At 43.0% G+C, this 21,370-nt stretch overlaps 1 long non-coding RNA gene across 2 annotated transcripts; it reads left to right on the top strand.

Moving 5' to 3' along the window:
* Positions 1-1,108: 1,108 nt before the first annotated feature.
* On the top strand, positions 1,109-9,361 carry LOC115503300. Of its 2 annotated transcripts, none has more exons than XR_004342953.1 (3): positions 1,109-1,194; positions 5,330-5,451; positions 9,321-9,361. It is a non-coding gene; the product is annotated as an uncharacterized LOC115503300 (long non-coding RNA). The 2 variants fall into 2 exon arrangements; XR_004342954.1 differs by lacking the exon at positions 9,321-9,361 and adding an exon at positions 7,473-7,513.
* The last annotated feature ends 12,009 nt before the right edge of the window (positions 9,362-21,370 follow it).

Raw genomic sequence — 21,370 nt, 5'->3', positions numbered from 1 at the left:
CTCCTACAATTCAAGAGTAAAAAAAATAAAAGCCTTAGTTTAAAATTTAGCTCAATTTAAAAAATGAGGTGAAAATTGAATAGACATTTCTTCCAAGAAGACACATAGATGGCCAACAGATACATGAGAAAATGCTTAACATCACTCATTATCATGGAAATGTAAATCAAAACCACGATAAGATATACCTCACACCTGTCAGGATGGCTATATAAAACAAAACAAAACAAAACAAAACCCCAAAAGTGTTGAAGATGTGGAGAAATTAGAACCTTTGCACACTGTTGGTAGGAATGCAAAATGGCAGGGGTGCCATTGGAAACAGTATGGAGCTTCCTTGAAAAATTAGAAAGAGACTACCTATGATCCAGCAATCTCACTTCTAGATATTTGTCCAAAAATATTGAAAGCAGGATCTTGAAGAGATATTAGTGCCTCTGTGTTCATTGCAGCATTATCAACAATAGCCAAAATGTGGAAACAACTTATATGTCCGTTGACAGGTGGATGGATTGAAACAAACAAACAAACAAACAAACAAAACCCCTGTGGTATATACATATGATGGGATCTAATTCAGCTTTAAAGAAAGGAAATTCTGCAACATGCAACAACATGGATGAACCTTGAGGACATCATGCTAACTGAAGTAAGCCAGGCACAGAAAGACAAATGTTGGATGATTCCACTTACATGAGGTATGCAAAATAGTCAAACTCAGGGATACCTGGCTGGCTCTGTCGGTAGAGCATGTGATGCTTGACCTCAGGGTTGTAGGTTCGAGCTCCACATTGGGTGTAGAGATTACTTAAAAAAATAAAATCTTTTAAAAAATAGTCAAAATTTGGGGCGCCTAGGTGGCTCAGTCAGTTAAGTGTCTGACTTTAGTTCAGGTCATGATCACAGGGTTCGGGGATTTGAGCCCCGCGTCGGGCTCTGTGCTGACAGCTCGGAGGCTGGAGCCATCTTCGGATTCTGTGTCTCCCCCTCTCTCTGCCCCTCCAGAATCCCCCTCTCTCTGCCCCTCTCTTGCTCATTCTCTGTCTCTCTCTGTCTCTCAAAAGTAAATAAATGTTTAAAAAAATTTTTTTTTAAAATAGTCAAATTCACAGGATCAAAGAGTGGAATGATGGTTGCCAGAGGCTGGAAGAAGGAGGAAATGGAAAATTACTTATCAACTGACATAAAGTTCAGGTAAGCAAGATGAATGAGTTCTAGAGATCTGTGGTACAACACTGTCCCTACAATCAACAGCACTGTGTTGTACCCTTAAACTTTGTTAGAGGGGGAGGTGCCTGGGTGGCTCAGCGGGTGAAGCCTCTGACTTTGGCTCAGGTTGTGATCTCACAGTTCTTGAGTTCAAGCCCTGCATCCGGCTCTGTACTGACAGAGCAGAGCCCATTTTGAATCCTCTGTACCCTTCTTTCTCTGCCCCTTCCCTGCTTGTGTGCTCTCTCTCAAAAATAAGTAAAGATTTTAAAAAAATTGTTAAGAGGGTAGATCTCATGTTAAATTTATTGCAATAAAATAAAAAATGTCAAAACTCAGGAAATTGGGGCACCTGGGTGGCTCAGTCGGTTAAGCGTCCACTTCGGCTCAGGTCATGATCTTGTGGTTTGTGAGTTCGAGCCCCATGTCAGGCTCTGTGCTGACAGCTGGAGACTGGAGCCTGCTTCGGATTCTGTCTCCTTCTCTCTCTGCCCCTCCCCAACTTGTGCTCTGTCTTTCTCTATCTATCAAAAATAAATAAATGTAAAAAGAAAAAAAATTTTTAACTCAGGAAATTAACATTGGTATAATGCTACTGACCTTACTATATATATATATATATATATATATATTTTTTTTTTTTTTTTTAACGTTTATTTCTTATTGAGAGACAGAGACACAGATCGTGAGCAGGGGAGGGACGGAGAGAAGGGAAGACACAGAATCTGAAGTAGGCTCCAGGCTCCGAGCTGTCAGCACAGGGCCCGACGGCAGGCTCGAACTCACCAACCGTGAGATCATGATCTGAGCCGAAGTCGGACGTTTAACCGACTGAGTCACCCAGGCGCCCCTGTTATATTTTTAAATAATAAAGTTATCAAGAACCTTTTAATGTAACCCGTGGTCATTTGGACTTTCTGTGAAGTCTGCTCAGGGCATTAGGCAATTTTGGTATTGGGTTGCCTAATTCTTTTTCTAATTAAGTTTGTGGTTTCTTTATAATCCTCATCCAATGAGAATTGCTGTCAAAAGTATTACAACCACATTGGTTGTAGGGATCACCTAAATAAATAAAACCTTAAAAGAGAGCGAGAGATTGTTTTACATTTTTGCAAACCTCTTTAGTCTCCGGCTTAATGGGAGATAACAGAATTCTCATACCTGCGTCTTCATTCAATTTGTTGTGATAGTTGGCTTTTTTTTTTCAATTTGCCTTGTTTTCAGTGATGTCAGTGAGCCGAAGTTCATTCATCCATGATTCAGCTGGTGAGCGTTCAGTTGGTGTTCAGTTTTGTGGGTTTCGTTTGGTTTGTTACCATGAGTAATGCTACCATTAATATCCTTGTTTGTTCATCCTTACGTGTTTCTACCTCTGCTTCCGTGGAATTAATTCTCTAGAGTGGGATGGTTGAGATCAGGGCAGTGTGTAGATGTAATGCTAGTGGCCGATGCCGTATCACTTCCACATGTAAGCGTGTTCTTTCGTCACACTCACGCCAGCTAAGGGTGTTCAAATGCCTTATAATTTTGCCATCTAAAGGGGCACCGTATTGTTACTCAGATACGCACTTTTCAGACTCCTGGTTAATTTGAGCGTTTGTTTCATGGTTAGCTTTTTGGATTTGTTTTGTTCTATGGATTCTCTATTCTCATTCCTTGCCCATTTTCTATTGAGTTGTTTCTCTCTTTTTAACTTCTTGTAGGAGAATGGATCTCGATTTTTAATAGCCATCAGTATTGAAAGATGTACTATCCATGACCCTCGGTACACTGATGATTGTTTGGGTGCATTTTGCTATACAGAAGTTTTTATTTTTATTTTTACATATAGAGAGTATTTATTATCCCCCCCCCCAGGTTTTTATTTAAATTACAGTAGTTAGGGTACCTGGGTGGCTCAGTCAGGTAGGCATCCGACTCTTGATCTCAGCTCAGGTCTGGCTCTATGCTGGGTGCGAAGGCTACTTAAAAGAAAAAAATTCAGGGGCGCCTGGGTGGCGCAGTCGGTTAAGCATCCGACTTCAGCCAGGTCACGATCTCGCGGTCCGTGAGTTCGAGCCCCGCGTCGGGCTCTGGGCTGATGGCTCAGAGCCTGGAGCCTGTTTCCGATTCTGTGTCTCCCTCTCTCTCTGCCCCTCCCCCGTTCATGCTCTGTCTCTCTCTGTCCCAAAAAAATTAAATAAACGTTGAAAAAAAATTAAAAAAAAATTCAGCTAGTTAACATACAGTGTAATATGAGTTTGAGGTGTATTTAGTGATGCAACACTTACATGCAATACCCGATGCTCATCACAAGTGCCCTCATTAATACCCATCATCTATTTAACCCATCCCCTCACCCATCCGCCCTCTGGTAACCATCAGTCCATTCTCTAGTTAAGAGTCTGTTTCTTGCCAAAAGTTCTTTTTTTTAATGTTTTCATTTAATTATTTTGAGAGAAGGCGAGTGGGGGAGGGGCAGAGGGAGAGGGAGAATCCCAAGCAGACTCTCCACTGTCACCACAGAGCCTGGCACGGGGCTCTTTGTCATGAACCGTGAGATGGTGACCTGAGCTAAAATCAAGAGTCGGTTGCTTAATGGACTGAGCCACCCAGGCACCCCTTGGCAAAAGTTTTTATATCCATATAGTCACATGACTATTTTTTCCCCAGACCTTTTGGTCTCCTGCTTAGTCACCTCCACAATCACATAATTGCCTTGATTTTCTTCTAATATGTTCACAACTTAAAAAAAAAAAGTTTAATCCTCTCATGCCTTTCTGTATGTGATGTGACCTGAGATGGGAGTCTAGCTTTATTATATTTTCAGATAGGTCTGTTTAGCCAAGACCTGTTTTTTTTTTTTTTTTTAAGAAGTTAGCATTGTTGTTTTTAAGATTTTATTTATTAAAAAAATTATTTAATGTTTATTCATTTTTGAGAGAGAGACAGAGAGTGAGAGGGGAATGGGAAGAGAGAAAAGGAGACACAGAATCTGAAACAGGCTCCAGGCTCTGAGCCGTCAGCACAGAGCCCGACGCAGGACTTGAACCCACGAACCATGAGATCATGACCTGAGTCGAAGTCGGACACTTAACCGACTGAGCCACCCAGGCGCCCCAAGATTTTATTTTTAAGTAATCTCTACACCCAACGTGGGGCTTGAATCCACAACCCCAAGATCAAGAGTCACATGCTCTACCAACAGAGCCAGCCAGGCACCCCAAGGCCTGTTTGTTAAATACACTATTCTTTCTCATTTGAATAGGACCATCACCATTGTTATATTTAAAATTCTCATGTAGACTTGGATCTATTCTGGATTCCTTATCATGTCCTTTGATCTATTTTTCTGTTCCTATTCCAATATTACACTAGTTTGCTAACACCAAATTGATAGTATATTCTTCTGCATTAAAACAAACAAACAAACAAACAAACAAACACGCTTCATTACTTTTCTAAGAGGTTTGATAAATGAATGACAGGAAAGAGTAAGGACCCTACATGCTCTGTCATTGTAGATTGTAGGAGCCATAAAAGCCTGGATCAGTCTGTAGCCACCTTCCTGAGCGTCAGTGGAAGCAACTGTCTGTAGGTAGTGAATTAAAGATCATTTATTTATTTATTTATTTATTTATTTATTTTATTTTTTTTATTTATTTTTTTATTTTTTTATTTTTGGGACAGAGAGAGACAGAGCATGAACGGGGGAGGGGCAGAGAGAGAGGGAGACACAGAATCGGAAACAGGCTCCAGGCTCCGAGCCATCAGCCCAGAGCCCGACGCGGGGCTCGAACTCGCGGACCGCGAGATCGTGACCTGGCTGAAGTCGGACGCTTAACCGACTGCGCCACCCAGGCGCCCCCATTTATTTATTTTTTTATGTGTATTTATCTTTGAGAGAGAGAGAGAGAGACAGAGCGTGAGTGGAGGGGGGGCAGAGAGAGAGAGAGGGAGACACAGAATCGGAAGCAGGCTCCAGGCTCCGAGCTGTCAGCACAGAGCCCGACGCGGGGCTCGAACTCACGGACCCTGAGATCACGACCTGAGCCGAAGTCAGACGCTTACCCAACTGAGAGCCACCCAGGCGCCCCAGATATCATTTAAAAAGTGGAGAACTAGCTTCTTGCCATTTCAGTCTCTTCAGCAGGAGGTGAGAACAATAAAAGGGGGAAAGAACAGCTATGGAGCAACCAGTCAACTGTACCAACCCTCCTACAAAATGATGAACACCAACTCTACTTACCTTCTGGACTCAGAGTAAGAAAATGATGGGGATTGTCATCACAGAACAGAAGTATAAATCTATAAGCCTATAAGAGTAACACGCTGATAGGGGCACCTGGGTGGCTCAGTCGGTTAAGAGACCGACTCTTGGTTTCAGCTCAAGTCATGATCTCTCAGTTTCGTGAGTTTGAGCCCCATGTCCAGCTCTGTGCTGATAGCTCAGAGCCTGGAGCCTGATTTGGATTCTGTATCTCCCTCTCTCTCTGCCCTTTCCCCGCTCACACTCTGTCTCTGTCTCTCTCAAAGATAAATAAAACATTTTTAAAAAGATATAAAAGTAAAAACCAGGGGCGCCTGGCTGGCTCAATCAATAGAACATGAGACCCTTGATCTAAGGGTCGTGAGTTCAAGCCCCACATGGGGTGTGGAGCCTACTTTAAGAAAAAAAAAAAAAGTAAAAACCAGAACTAAGAAAACCAGCAAAATCAACTAAAAATTGGGTGTGGAGGGGATGAAAGGAAGTGGAAATATTCTAACTTTGTCATTGCTCATAGTGAAGAATGATCACACACACCCACACACACACAACAAAAAGAAATATAGACCATATTGTGAAATATAATTTCAAAAGAAGCAATAAAAACAGAAAGTATAACATTAAAATGTTGATAAAACTAAGGGAAAATATATCTGTCATAGAAATGAATTTAAATGTGCTTATTCTACATTTTTTTTTAAAAGCAATTATCACATCAGATCACACAGTAAAACCCAACTATTTTCTGGAAATAGTAGAAACATGTTAAAACAAATGGATGCAGAAGGTTTGCAAATGAAAAGATGGGCCAAGGCATGTGAGACCAATTGAAAGAAAAAGAAAGCAGGGCTTCAATTTTAATATACAACAAAGTTGAATTTAGGACAATAAGCCATAAACAGGATAAAGAGAGATACTTTATGAGAATAAAAGATATATATACACAAGAATGATCTAATAACACCCATGATATTCTACATACCAAATAATATAGCATCACAATTTTTTCTCAATAGAAATGTCTTTTTTTTATATATATAATTCATTGTCGAGTTAGCTATTTATATATATATTTCACTTGTCAAGCCAAGTGTGCTCTTGGCTTTGGGAGTGGATTCCCATGATTCATCACCTACATGCAACACCCAGTGCTCATCCCAACAAGTCCCCTCCTCAATGTCCATCACCCACTTCCCCACCCACCCCACCCCTTCAAGTCTTAGTTTGTTCTCTGAATTTAACAGTCTCTTATGGTTTGCCTCCCTTCTGTTTTTAACTATTTTTTCCCTTCCTTTTCCCCATGGTCTTCTGTTAAGTTTCTCAACTTCCACATATGAGTGAAAACATGACATCTGTCTTTCCCTGACTGACTTTATTTCACTTAGCATAATACCCTCAAGTTCCATCCACATTGTTGCAAATGGCAAGACTTCATTCTTTTTTGTTGCTGAGTAGTATTCCATCATTTTTTATCGTTTTTTACCACATCATTTTTATCCATTCATCCGTTGATGGACATTTGGGCTCTTTCCATAATTTGGCTATTGTTGATAGCACTGCTATAAACGTGGGGGTACATGTGCCCCTATGAATCAGCACTCCTGTATCCTTTGGATAAATTCCTAGTAGTGCTATTGCTGGGTCATAGGGTAATTCTATTTTTCATTCTTTGAAGAACCTCCACTCTGTTTACCAGAATGGCTGCACCAGTTTGCATTCCCATCAACAATGCAAGAGGGTTCCCCTTTCTCCACATCCTCCCCAACATCTGTTGTTTCTTGAGTTGTTCATTTTAGCCACTCTGAGCAGTGTGAGGTGGTTTTGATTTGTATTTCCCTGGTGATGAGTGATGTTGAGCATTTTTTCATGTGTCTGTTAGCTATCTGGATGTCTTCTTTAGAAAAGTGTCTATTAATGTCTTCTGCCCATTTCTTCACTGGACTATTTGGTTTTTGTGTGTTGAGTTTGGTAAATTCTTTTTTTTTAATTTTTTAAAAATTTTTATTTATTTTTGAAGGACAGAGAGAGACAGAGCATGAGTGGGGGAGGAGCAGAGAGACAGGGAGACACAGAATCCGAAGCAGGCTCCAGGCTCGAAGCTGTCAGCACAGAGCCTGATGCGGGGCTCGAACCCACAAACTGTGAGATCATGACCTGAGCTGAAGCCGGACGCTCAATCGACTCAGCCACCCAGGCGCCCCGGTAAATTCTTTTCAGATTTTGGATACTAACCCTTTATCCGATATGTCATTTGCAAATATCTTCTCCAATTCTGTTGGCTGCCTTTTAGTTTTGTTGATTGTTTCCTTGGCAGTGCAGAAGATTTTATCTTGATGAGGTCCCTGTAGTTCATTTTTGCTTTTATTTCCCTTGCCTTCAGAGACATGTCAAGTAAGAAGTTGCTATGGCCGAGGTCAAAGAGATTGTTGCCTGTTTTCTCTTCTAGGATTTTAATGGTCTCCTGTCTCACATTTAGGTCTTTCATCCATTTTGAATTTATTTTTGTGTATGGTGTAAGAAAGTGGTCCAGGTTCATTCTTCTGCATGTTGCTGTCCAGTTCTCCCAGCACCATTAGCTAAAGAGACTGTCTTTTTTCCATTGGATACTCTTTCCTGCTTTGTTGAAGATTAGTTGGCCATACATTTGTGGGTCCAGTTCTGGGTTCTCTATGCTATTCCATTGGTCTATATGTCTGTTTTTGTGCCAATACCATGCTGTCTTGATGATTATAGCTTTGTAGTAGAGGCTAAAGTCCAGGATTGTATAGCATCACAACTTAAACAGCAAAACCACCGAACATTAGGAGAAATACACAAATATTGATCTGTACTAAGAGATTTTTTAAATTATTTATTTATTTATTTATTTATTTATTTATTTATTTAGAGAGGTAGAGTGAGCAGGGGAGAGGTAAAGAGAGAGAATCCCAAGCAGAATCCCAGGCAGGCTTTGTGCTATTAGAGTGGAGCCAGACGAGGGGCTCAATCCCATGAACTCTGAGATCATGACCTGAACCAGAACCAAAAGTCAGATGCTCAACTGACTGAACCACCCAGGCATTCCTATACTAAGAGATTTTAATTTACCCCTCTTGGCTATGGTAGAATCAATGGGTAAAAATAAATAAAATTTTAGAGCTGTCCTGTCTAATACAGTAGCCACTAGCCACATATGGCTATGTAAGTTTAAATTAATTAAAGTGAAATAAAACTGAATATTCAGTTAGTCACAACTAGCCATATTTCAAGTACTCTTTAGTCACATGTGGCTAGTGACCACTATATTAGACAGCACAGATGGAAAGTACTATTAGACACATTGTGTAGAGGATCTATTTCATGTAATTAATGAGTCATCGTATCTATCACAAAATGGTAAAAGTCACACATACACAGAGCCAAAATGGAAGGAAAACATTCTCTGACAATAGGCCCATCAAAATCGCTATTTCAGAATATCTAGAAAATAATCATATCAAATCCAACAGAGTCCAGCCATCTCAACTGCTAAAGAAATTTAAGAGTCATTAGTGATAATGGTGAAATTCTAAAGTCTTCCCAGTTATGCCAGGAACCGGGTGGTCTATTAACACAATTGTAATTGCTTCTGAAATGCTAGCACAGGCAGCTAGACAGGAAATTGAAATAAACAGTGTAGATATGAGAAATGAGCGGCAAGCTGGTCATCTTTTGAAAATGATATGATCCTTCACCTAAAAAACCCAAGAGAATTTACAGAGAAACAGAACTCCTTATCAAGTTCTTTGACTTGGCAAGATATAAGATAAATATACTCATCAAGATCTTATGAAGAATCAACAGGTAAAATTAAAAAAAAAATTTTAATGTTTATTTATTTTTGAAGGAGAGAGTGAGACAGAACATGAACAGGAGAAGAGCAGAGAGAGAGGGAGACACAGAATCTGAAGCAGGCTCCAGGCTCTGAGCCGTCAGCACAGAGCCCGACGTGGGGCTCGAACTCATGAACTGTGAGATCGTGACCTGAGCTGAAGTTGGATGCTTAACCGACTGAGCCACCCAGGCTCCGCAACAGGTAAAATTAGATGTGTATTTCAAACAATACACAGTGTCATTCCAGATGGATCTAATATGATTTTTAAGGTAATGTATGTATGAACAAAAAATATTTTCCATTATAATTTTGGATTGGGTGTTTTTTAATGTAAGAAAGTTATTGATTTTTTTTAGATTGATTGTACAACCCAATCCAAGCGGGGACAATTTTGCTTTCCCTCCTGGGGGCACTTGGCAAGGTCTAGAGACATTTGTTCATCCTGATTGGGGGAGAGGGGTGTTCCTGGCATCGGGTGAATGGAAGGCGGATCAGTAGTGCTGAAATTGAAAATCTGTGGTGTAACTCGACACCTTAATGAGATATCATATTGTCTCTAACAGTGTTTCCAGTTCATTTTGGATTTCCCAGGGATGCAATCCCGCTAATCGCAAAAAATAAGGATATATCCTTTCCAGTATTCATACCTCTTATTTGGTTCTGTTTTGTAATTGCATTTGGCTGGCACTCTTAGCCCGTGTTTGCACTGAGCAGCTGAACTCTACTTCTCTGTTTGGGAATTCTGTCATTGTGAGGGCCCGCTGCCTACCATTAAGGACCTAACGGCTAGATTACTTGCTTTCCCTGAAACCTAGCATGCAGGTGTCTGACTGAACTCACACTGAGACTTTATAAAGACATCAAGAAGGGGTCAGTGCTCACTTTGATGGCTTTGGCACTGAACCAGGCTGTCCCTAGGCAAACTTGGCGATGATTCTCCTTTCATTGTTTCCTTGGGTTCTGACCCATTTTCTAAACTTGGTACTTTAGCTTTCTCAGCTGCCCCATGTCCTATGAATGAACTCCTTTTCTTTTTTGTTGTTAACCCAAATTGGTTTCCTTCGCAACCAAGAACCCGACTATTAGAATGTTAAATAATAATTGTGATAGCAGGTGCCATTGTCTTGTTCCTGACTTCGCTGGAAATAGTCTCTTGTTTGCACACATTCATTAATTCATTCACAAAATGAATATTGAAGTCCATGCATTCATTCCTTTACCTCCGGTTCCAATCCAATTACCACATGGGCCATTCTAGTTTCCGCTTTCCTGCTTGTGTAAATCCCTTCTCTGAAAAATGGGAAACCTGTTTCCCATTATCCATCGTATGTATACTTATTTCTTCAGTCCCTCTGAATGTAACTAGCTCTCCCTCTCAGCCACCATTCCTCCTTATTGGCTCTGCTTTCGGGGCTGGGATGTTCCCACCCTCCTCCACCAAGGACTCCCTCTCATTCTGCTGGGTCATTCCAGAGAGTAAACACATGCAAATGCCCTCCTCATCTTGCTCAGGTTCTGACATTCCCCCACGACATTCTTCTTCTTCTTCTTTTTTTTAATGTTTATTTATTTTTGAGAGAGAGCATGAGCAGGGGAGGGACAGAGATAGATGGGGACAGAGGATCTGACGTGGGCTCTGCATGGACAGCAGCAAACCTGATGTGGGGCTTGAACTTACAAACCATGAGATCATGACCTGAGCCCAAATCAGATGCTCAACCGACTGAGCCACCCAGGCACCCCTCCTCTATGACATTCTTGAGTAGACACCCTCTTCACTGTGTTTGAGACACCTCATTCTAGGCCACCACTCTACACAGGTATCCGTCTTGCACCTGAGCCCTCCTGATCAGAAGAGAAAGAGAAAAGAAGAGACAGGAAAGGAAGGAGGGACGGGGCGGGGAAAGGAGAAGATGAATTTTCAATATATTTTGAATGCAGAGCCGAGGGGATTTCCAGCTGGATGTAGGGTGAGTGAGGAAAGGAGACAAGGATAACTCTGAGGACTTTGGCCCGAACAGATGGAGTTGAGCTCTCCCGAGATGGGGAAGGCTGTGGGAAGAGCAGACATGGAGCGGAAATCTAGACTAAGGTTTGGGCATGATGAGTTTAAGAGACATATTAGATACCCCAAGCAGGCAAGTAAATTGAGGAACCTGGAGCTTTGGTGAGAGGATCAGAAGGAAGATACACATTTGGGAGTTACCAGCGTTTTGTCGTCTTTAAAGACTTCAGACTGGAGTAAATTGCTTCGGGAACGAGTAACGATGGCAGAGAGAAGTGGCCCAAGGCGTAGGTCTTGGGGTAGGCTGCCGATGCAGTGTTTTACAAGGAAGCATTTAACTTGTCTTTGGTTTTATGTGACCTGAGAGATTGGTAGGTAGAACTCTCAAGGTTTTTTTTTGTTTAATTTTTTTTAACGTTTATTTATTTTTGAGACAGAGAGAGACAGAGCATGAACGGGGGAGGGGCAGAGAGAGAGGGAGACACAGAATCGGAAACAGGCTCCAGGCTCTGAGCAGTCAGCACAGAGCCCGACGCGGGGCTCGAACTCACGGACCGCGAGATCGTGACCTGAGCCGAAGTCGGACGCTCAACCGACTGAGCCACCCAGGCGCCCCTCAAGGTTTTTTTTAAGTTCATGTATTATTTTTAGTAATCTCTACATCCAACGTCGGGCTTGAACTCCCGACCCTGAGATCAAGTCCCATGCTCTTCTGATTGAGTCAGTTAGGCGCCCAAGTAGAATTCTAAATTAAAGGAAATAATCCTATGTAAGGGGATTATTGTTGGGAAAGGTATCTGAAAATTAGGAGATCTATCTGGCCATGGTGTGTGTGTGTGTGTGTGTGTGTGTGTGTGTGTGTGTGTGTGTTTGTATAATATTTATTTAATTATATAAAAGAAACTGGAGGTTTCTTTTATTTATTTATTTTTATTTGAGAGGAAAAGAGAGGAAGAGAGAGAGAAGAGAGAGAGAAGAAGAGAGAGAGAGCACAAGTAGAGGAGAGGGGCAGAGGGAGAGAGAGAGAGAATCCTAAACACGTTCCACGCTCGGTGCAGAGCTCAACATGGGGCTCAATCCCACTACCCTGGGATCATGACTTGAGCTGAAACCAAGAGTTGGGTGCTCAACTGACTGAGCCACCCAGGTGCCCAGTACTGGAGGTTTCTATTGCTTGTTATCTATGTGTCTGTAGTTTTCCCTTATTGTGTTACCATATTCAATTTTTATATTATGCAGTGCTGACTCTATAAAGATAATTTGGTAGTTTTATTTAAAAAAACATTTTTTAATGTTTATTTTTGAGAGAGAGAGACAGACCGTGAGTGGGGGAGGGGCAGAGAGCGAGGGAGACAGAATTTGAAGCAGGCTCCAGGCTCTGAGATGACAGCAGAGAGTCTGACAGGGGGCTCGAACCCATAAACCATGAGATCATGACCTGAGCTGAAGTTGTATGCTTAACCAGCTGAGCCACCCAGGTGCCCCAGGAAGTTTTAATTTTTATCTTTAGTTTATGTGGAATCAGAATCGTCTGTCTGTTGATAGTTTAAAATAATATGCTTCTGTCCATTTATTTCCAAAGAATTTTTTTAAATGTTTATTTATTTTTGAAAGAGACAGAGAAACGGAGCATGAGTGGAGGAGGGGTAGAGGGAGAGGGAGAGGGAGACACAGAATCTGCAGCAGGCTTCAGGCTCCCAGCTGTCAGCACGGAGCCTGACGTGGGGCTCGAACTCACGGACCGCGAGATCATGACCTAAGCTGAAGTCAGATGCTTCACCGCCTGAGCCACCCAGGTGCCCCTGTATTCTGCTTTCTTATCATTGCTCATAGAAGTTTTCTTCAATTTCCAGATAAGTGGAAGCTGCTAGAGCCTACCATTGTTTTGCTTCCTGCAGTTAATAAATTAAAATACTCTTTTATAAATAAATAAATACTCTTTAAAAACATCTTTTCTTTTTAAGTAATCTCTTCATCTAATGTGGGGCTCGAACTCACAACCCTGAGATCAAGAGTCACATACTCCACCCACGGAGCCAGGCGAGCACCCCTCTTTATAATTTTTTCATTCTCTTTTCTTTTTCTCCTTTATTATTTGTCAAAATTGTGTTGGAAGAGAGAGCTGGAGCGTTTTTTAGGCATCTAAATTGGGAATCCTAGGAATTCACTCCATGGTTTACGGGCCAAGCGTGCTGAGCGCACTTTGTCCAGCAGGGGGCACACTTGGACTTTGATTGCTTCCCTGCCTCAGGTTCAACAAGATCCGTGGCTGAGAAATGAAGTTTTTGGTTCATGAGTCAGGGCATCTATTTTCCCAGCAGATGCAAAATCAAACCCCTACAATAGCAAGGCAGGGACAGAAAATGAGGTAGCAGACGTGCCGTAAAGGACAGTAGTGGGGCAGGCATACATGCTGACAACTGGGACCTGAGCTTTGGCCCCAGTTCCACTGAGACCACGGCACTGGCTGGGAGAATGTCGCCGATTAAGGCCCTGCAGATTCCGTTCAGCCCTAGCTGATCTGTCATATGGGAATGCCTGAGGATCAATACGTTCAAGAAAGGGTGGACATTCAGATTATTGGAAGAGATGTCCGAATTTTTTTTAGCGTTCATTCATTTTTGAGAGAGAGAGAGCGAGCACGTGAGCAGGAGAGGTACACAGGATCCAAATCCGGCTCTGCACTGACAGCAGAGAGCCCGAAATGGATCTCGAACTCATGAACTGTGAGATCACGGCATGGGCTGAAGTCAGATGCTTAACTGCCTGAACCACGCAGGCGCCCTGAGATCTCCAAATGTTAAACTGCGACCAATGAATTAAAACTGTTTCAGGGGGCACCCCAGGGGGGGCTCAGTTGGTTAAGCATCTGACTCTTGATGTGGGCTCAGGTCATGTTCTCATGGTTTGTGGGATTCAGCCCTGATAGCTGGGAGCCTGCTTGGGATTCTCTCTCTCTCTTTCTCTCTGCCCCTCCCCCCACACTCTCTCTTTCTCTCTCAAAATAATTAATTAACTTTTTTTTTTTTTTTTTTTAAAGCATGAACATATGTCAGTGTCTTTCCCGGAAGTCCATGGAAGGCTTATGAACTGTGAAAGTGAAGTCAAGTTTCACAGGGAGGTGCTGGCAGCTTCAGGGGTTGAGGCAGAGCAGGTAACCTCTCTCTGCCTCTCTCTCTGTCTCTGCCTCTGCAGGGTTGAGGCAAGCGGGCATGGGCACAATGGTTAGCGGAGAGGGGGTGTTAGACCTTTTGAGTACGTGTAAGATCAGCCCAGTTCAAACTGGCCTAATGGAGGGGGAAAAAAAAGTATTAACTCACTACAATTCTCCCAATTCCAACGTCTTTTTCCTACACATCCAGGAAATTCTCGGACACTCGTTGAGTGTCTTACAGTTCAACTTAACTCTGACACTGGCTACCTGGAAACAGCCTAGGATCCCACAGGTTAAGGGCTCAGTCCCACAAGACCACCCCCTTCCCCTAGATGCCAGTCAAGGGTCCCAGCTTGTCACCTGTGCTTCTGACCCACTGGCTGTAGATCAGAGGCTCCCAAGACCCCCTCCTTGGGTTCAGTTAATTGGTTAGAGCAGCTCACACACTCAGAAAACCTGTTTGCTCACTAGGTTACCAATTTATTACAAAGAATATCGAAGGCTAGGAATCAATAGCCAGATAAGAGGTACGTAGGGTGATGTCCTGAACAAAGGAGCTTCTGTCCCTGTGAGTTTGGGACCCTACACGGTGGCACATGGATGCGTTTTGGTTCATGCATCTGAAAGCTCTCTCTGGACCTTGTCCTTTTGGGTTTTTACGGAGGCTTCATTATATAGGCTTGAATGCTTAAATCATTGGCCACTGGTGTTTGAACTCAACCTCCAGCCTCTCTCCCTTCCCTGGAAGTCAACATGCTCGGACTGAAAGTCCCAGCATTCCTTTTGTTGTTGTTGTTGTTGTTAATATTTCTTTATTTTTGCGGGGGGTGGGGAGAGGGAAAGAGAGAGAGAGAGAGAGAGAGAGAGAGAGAGAGAGAGAACAAGTGGGGGAGGGGCAGAGAGAGGGGGAGACAGAGCCGTGAGACCATAACCTGAGCAGAAGTCAGATGCTTAACTGACTGAACCACCCAGGTGCCCCCAGAAAGTCCCAACATCCTAAGAGCAAGGTTGTTTCCCCTGGCAACCAGCTCCGCCCCTTAGGTGCTTTCCAAGTTACCTCATTAGCATAACAAAAGAAACCTTTATCTGCTCTCCTCACTAAGGAAATTCTCCAAGGGTTTTAGGACATTTCTGCCGGGAACTGGGACAGTGACCAAATATATATTTCTTATTATAAATCACAGTAACACACTCTGCTGGCTGAAAGGTTTTGAAATACACTGGCCTGTGGCACAGAGGGTTCTAGAGCTTGGTCGATGTCACCGAAATCCTTTAAAAAGATTTGCTACCCCTGTAGCTCTGCTCTCCTCTGTTGGCTTTGTTCTCAGGCAGGCTGTAGCCCAGTTGGGCCCTGACAGCTCCAGGCTTGAATCTTACCCTTTCAGAGACCCCAGGAGAAACAGGGCAGCTATATTTCCCGAAGGTATAGCAGAAGTCCTGGAAACTCGTTAGAGGAAAATGGGTACAGGCTCATCCAGGAGCCGATAAATTGACCGTGGGTGTTATCGGTGATGAAATATGCCCACTGGGTAGTGTTGGTTCACAGACTCACCCATAGAATAGGGAATCGGGTTGATAATGGGACAATGGCTGTCCTCCAAAAGGAAATCAAGATGCTTTTATTTGGTTTTTTGTTTGTTTATTTATTTATAATTTTAGTTAATATACCCTGCGATCTTGGTTTCAGAAGTAGAATTCAGTGACTCATCACTTAGGTACAACACCCAGTGCTCACCACAAGTGCCCTTCTTAGTACCCATCACCCATTTAGCCCACCCCCCACCCACTTCCCTCCATCAACCCTCACTCAGTTTGCTCTCCATTGTTAAGAGTCTCTTGTGGTATGTTTCCCTCTCTTCTCTCCCCCCCCCTTCCTATATGCCCATCTGTTTTGTTTCTTAAACTCCACATATGAGTGAAATCACATGGTATTTGTCTTTCTCTGATCGACTTACTTTGCTTAGCGTAGTACATTCTAGCTCCAGCCACATCATTGCAAATGGTAAGATTTCATTCTTTTTGATGGCTGAGTATTATTCCATTGTATGTGATGTGGGAAACAAAGGCAGAAGGAAATGGTGGATAAAATTAAATTTCCTTATAGCCTGCAGCCCATTGACAAAGACTTGGGGCAGGCAGAGTCTACCATTTCTCCAGGAACCCCTACTGCTGTAACGTTAATGCTTCACTAGAGAGGACAACAACCTTAGCCTGACAATAGCTAGGCTCCCAGGATCCTAGGAGTCTTCTTTAGCAAATGAAAATCCTTTTGGGAACCTCTCTTTTGCCTTTTCCTCCCCCAGCTCCGTAGTATATAATCTGTCACCTGTCACAACCCCAGTGCAGCAATTCCTGCCCACAGGTCTTGTCCCTGTGCTTTGATAAAACCACCTTTTTGCACCAAAGACATCTCAAGAATTCTTTCTTGGCTGTTGGCTCTGAATCCAACCATTGCTACACCATTTTTGGTGTCCAACGTGGGACTCCTAGTCTTTGCATCTGGACTCTGAGCTTCGGTGCAAATTTGCTGAGTATTTTCTCTTATCTTCCTTTACTCTCATTTCAGGGGCTTTTCAAGGAGTATGGTCTTTTTTTTTTTCAACGTTTATTTATTTTTGGGACAGAGAGAGACAGAGCATGAACGGGGGAGGGGCAGAGAGAGAGGGAGACACAGAATCGGAAACAGGCTCCAGGCTCCGAGCCATCAGCCCAGAGCCTGACGCGGGGCTCGAACTCACGGACTGCGAGATCGTGACCTGGCTGAAGTCGGACGCTTAACCGACTGCGCCACCCAGGCGCCCCTCAAGGAGTATGGTCTTATTGGAACATTTTCATGTCGATTGCTCGGGCTGCAGTCCTCTAGCCCATGGCTACTCTATGGGGAGGAGAAAGCCTGCCTTTTGGCTGGAAGTTAGTAGCCTGGCTGAAATGGTAATAAGGCCCAGAAACTTGATGCCCTCTCTTTATTCCTGTCCTTACACAAAGTTGTCCATCTTGGGCACAGGACTGCCACCAAAGTGACTAGCATAGCTTCCAATCTTAAGACTCCCTTGTGAGGTTTTCTCCTCGTTGGTCCTATGTGATCCCCTTCACATCTCTAGTCTAGCAGCTTCTGGCCGTGGGACCTCCTGCAGAGCTGGTCAAAACCAGTACCTGAATGAATTAAAACCCAGTCAGAGACTGTTTGCTAGGAAGTCGGCTGTAAGGACTACATGTGTTGGAATGTCACTTAGATAATGATGGATTTCTAGCTTTACTGTTTTCCATCATTGTTTTCTACTACATAAGTGGGTAATTTCACCTTGTAAACTTTTCCAGTGTTTTCCATGGGTTAAAAATGACGGGTTCTTCACAGCCTTCTCAGCAAGGCAAACTCAGTCCCTATGCCAGCATCCATTGTAGTCTAGAATGCAATGGGGAAGCAGGGGGAGGGCCGTCCTCTCTTCTACAGGGCCTTTATGGCAGGTGGTGATCATAGCAATTTAGTTCCAGGGATGCCTTGGGCTGCTTTGACACCAGGAACTTCTGACATATGCTGTGTGGGACACCACCAAGAGTCAGGGGGGGATTTTCTTAGTAACTGACCTTCTTTAAGTCCCCAAGGACTCTCCCTTCGGATGCCTTTTTTTTAAGTGTTATTTATTTATTTTGGGGAGAGAGAGTTCTATTGGGGGAGAGGCAGAGAGAGAGAGAGAGGGAGAGAGAACCCCAAGCCGACTCTACACTGTCAGTGCAGATGCAGGGCTCAAACCCATGAACTGTGAGATCATGACCTGAGCTTAAATTGGACACTTAACCAACTGAGCCACCCAGGCACCCCTGGGATGCTTTTTTTAACCCACTGGAAACAACTCAGATTGTAAAATTTGAGAAAGGACTGATCTTCTGTAACACTGCATGGCCTCAGTAGGATCTAGCAGTTAGATCTCTTCTGCAGGAAACAGGGCAAATGAATGGAGGTGCCCTAGATCCAGGCCTTTATGGCTCTAAATCAGGACCGAGAGCTAAGGGCCTCTTATTATCTGAACAGGACTCCTCTGAATAAATCCACATTGCTAGAGGAAATACAGGCCACCTCTAATGAAGAGTATACCATCTGTCTCTCACTATTCTTCTCCTAATAGATGTGGGGGCTTCTCCCTCATTCATTCACCCAGCTAATAACTTTAATTGGAACCAACTGTCTCTGATAAGTCTACCTTGGGATGGGGGCTTTAAGTAATATTACCAAGCAGCTGGTGAAACTCCCTTTGTTTCAGGAAATTCTCTGTCTTCTCAGGCCCAACATGGACTGCTATATCCACTTTGGTGGAAAAAAAAGAACAACACACATGGTGTCTGCTCACCTGTCTGAGCTGATGAGGTTTAGAACCAGGAAGCCTCTTTCTCTGCCTTCTGGGAGCACCTCGCCTCTTCTGCCTCCCCCTCCTCCTCCTATTTCTGCACCACGTTCGGTGCAGCCTCTATAACTGGTACCTATGCCATCCTCGGTGCCTCTGGCACCACGGGCTCCTCCTCCCCCCGCTCTGTCAAGGAGCAAGAGGACCTGCCTTGGACCACCCACTTCAGATTTCCCCACCAGTGGCCCAGGTAAAAATTGACCACAGGGAACAAGTTGGTGGTCTTTTTTTTTTTTTTTTAAATTTTTTTTTTCAACGTTTTATTTATTTTTGGGACAGAGAGAGACAGAGCATGAACGGGGGAGGGGCAGAGAGAGAGGGAGACACAGAATCGGAAACAGGCTCCAGGCTCTGAGCCATCAGCCCAGAGCCCGACGCGGGGCTCGAACTCACGGACCGCGAGATCGTGACCTGAGCTGAAGTCGGACGCTTAACCGACTGCGCCACCCAGGCGCCCCAAGTTGGTGGTCTTTTAAGTGGACCCAAGTGGAACAGGATTTGGTGTTTAATCTAAATTGAGTTTGTTGGTTTAATTAAGATACACATGCCTTTAGAGTTATCAGCATTAAATATGAAACTTTTATGCTTCCTAGGTTTACTGAAGGTCAAACGAACTCATGTTTTCTCTGTTGCAATTTGGCAGCAAAAAGATGACTGAAAATGACAGTTAATTTTTTCTGTCTTAAGGTTTTCATGGGTAGTTGTTAAGATCGCTTTCAGCCTTTGGTAACTTGAAACTCTGAAGTTTTGCTTGCAAGATAAATGGGATTGAATTCATTGGGCATTTAAGCCTTTTCCAAATGAGATAAAATACTAAAGCATTGATTATTGAAAGTTTTTGTTTCTTACGTATTACAGAGAAACTAAGAATACTTGAGTGTGCCATCCAAAGAATTCTGGTATCACAGTTCACAATCGGTTACTACTAGTTTTCACTGGAGATGAAGGTTTCTAAGAGTTAAAATTCTGCTAAATGTAGTTAGATGGATGGAAATAAAAAAAGAAAACTGGATTAAAAAGTTCTTGTGAAAGGTTTATGAAGGGAAATCTTTGGAAAGGAATTTTATGTGTGGTCAGGACTAAAGTTGAAATGAATGGATTTTAACAGTACACTGGTATAAGATTGAAATTATGCTTTCTTTCCGTTAAAAAAAACAAAAAAGCTTTCTTGGATTGTTGGTCTGCTCTTGATAAGAAAATGTAAACAAAGGTTTTTGTTTTTCCTCTTTTGTCTGCCCAGAAAACCAGTTTTTATATTTTGTCTTTATCAGGTCTTTGATGACTCAGTCAACACTTCTCAGCATTAAATGAACTAGGTTTTGCTAACACCCATATAACCCTAACTATTTGCCTTTGCAATCTTTTATCGTCACCGTGGTTAAACAAACAATAAGCCTTGGGTTACATTTGGGTAAATGCTGTAACTATTCTAGAGATATGCTAGGCAATTCCTAAAGTTTTAATATATTTTGGTATAAGGCCATCACTTGATAGTCTTAATTATTGAAGTGTTGTGTGCCACGGAAGCGACTGAATTTCCCTGTCAATTGCATCATAACGCACTCTCCTCAGATCTCTAACCTTGTCCGTTTTTGAGTCTTTTTGTCATTTGTAGTTCTTGTGACTCCTGTTTAAAATATTGCTGTTCTCTAATGTTTGCCCTTCCACGTTAAGGAAACTTTCTCTTAAGGTATCTGTGACCCCTTTAGAAATGTGACAAAATATTCATTTGTGAACAAATCGAAGCATTTAACTTTTCTCTCTACCTGAACCTTCAGAAATTCAAAAAACTCCCCTTGAGTGTTCTTTCTTTCATGGCCATCATAATTATTCACATAAATTCAGTAAGAATCTGTTCTTCAAAGCGCCTGGGTGGCTCAGTCAGTTAAGCATCTCTTGGTTTCGGCTCAGGTCATGATCTCATGGTTTGTGGGTTTGAGCCTGCTGTCAGTGCAGAGCCTGCTTGGGATTCTTTCTCTCCCTTGCTCTCTGCCCCTCCCCACCCGCTCTCTCTGTCTCTCTCTCAAAATAAATAAACTTGGGGCGCCTGGGTGGCGCAGTCGGTTAAGCGTCCGACTTCAGCCAGGTCACGATCTCACGGTCGGTGAGTTCGAGCCCCGTGTCAGGCTCTGGGCTGATGGCTCAGAGCCTGGAGCCTGCTTCCGATTCTGTGTCTCCCTCTCTCTCTGCGCCTCCCCCGTTCATGCTCTGTCTCTCTCTGTCCCAAAAATAAATAAACGTTGAAAAAAAAATAAACTTAAAAAAAAAAAAAGGAATCTGTTCTTCATGTAACAGGACACCATTAGAAACGTTGGTTATTTTACCAGGGCTTTGACTGGAATGTCCTATTTGAGAGACATGCATAGACTCAGATATAACCAGATGACTTTAAGGAACTAAGGTTGACTTTATGAAACGTGGAGTCATAAAGTCCCTTGGAAATGTTGGCCTGATACCTTGCTTATAGAGTTCCCAGCAGCCTCACCAGGTGAGTAAACAAGGT

Source organism: Lynx canadensis, chromosome E2, assembly GCF_007474595.2.
Source record: "Lynx canadensis isolate LIC74 chromosome E2, mLynCan4.pri.v2, whole genome shotgun sequence".
NCBI lineage: Eukaryota > Metazoa > Chordata > Mammalia > Carnivora > Felidae > Lynx > Lynx canadensis.
The sequence above is the reverse complement of the archived record's forward strand: the minus strand, read 5'-3'. Positions and strand labels throughout refer to the sequence as shown.